Below are 890 nucleotides of genomic sequence, written 5' to 3'. Positions count from 1 at the left end.
ATGTCTGAGAGCTAAGTGCAAGAATCTCCACAAGGCTACTTCAAAGAGCATGGTGGTCACTTCATATTAATCTAACCACTGATGTCCTCAAGCATGAGGCAGCTTTATAGTTCAGGGCAGAAATGACCAAATGGCCAAATGATGATGACCACGGCTGCCAGTAGAATGAATGTGTGAAAGCCCAAGTGAACTCCTGAAATATACACCTGCTTGTGTGCAGACCTCACTTTCATTCCAAAAGTGTTAGCGAGACGGAGGCCAAGTTGCAAATGCCAAGAAACTGACTGAAACTAAAAAAATGTTGCCGATGAACTTTGACAGTTTCAAAAAGTGATTCGGACACATCCACCGAATCCACAGTGAGAGTATGTGAGGTTAAGCACCTCTCTTCCTGTCTTGTTAAGCGTAGGAGTTACAATGACTGTCCCCCGCGTCTCTGGCGGGAGGCAGATGTCTGTGGACAGGACACCAGCAAATGGCCTCATCAGGGGGAAGACACCTTCCATGGCGACCGCGGTGGCAGCGGCGGCTAACTTAGCATTCCAGGCAGCAGTCCAGTGTAAGTGGCCAGATACACTCGGTGTGGACGTGACCGGGTTTCCAGACGGCGCTCCGTACACCGACCGCAACAACAAGAGCAGCCCCAGCTCACCATCCTCACAGAAAACCAAACCACAAACCACAGAGCCCACCCATCTCTCCCACCTCTGCAACCCCAAGATCACTCACTGTATGCAGGTATTGATTTATTAAAGAATGTGTGTACACAAAACCCATCCGCAAACTTGACTTGAACTCCAAAAACAGAGATGTCCAAGTTAAACTTTTTAAAGGTTTTGTGGAGAGTTACGTCTGTCAAACAATAGTGTGACTATTTTGAAACACTGCTG

Source organism: Sardina pilchardus, chromosome 22 (genome assembly GCF_963854185.1).
Source record: "Sardina pilchardus chromosome 22, fSarPil1.1, whole genome shotgun sequence".
In the NCBI taxonomy this organism is placed as follows: Eukaryota; Metazoa; Chordata; class Actinopteri; order Clupeiformes; family Clupeidae; genus Sardina; species Sardina pilchardus.
Note: the sequence above shows the minus strand (reverse complement) of the source record.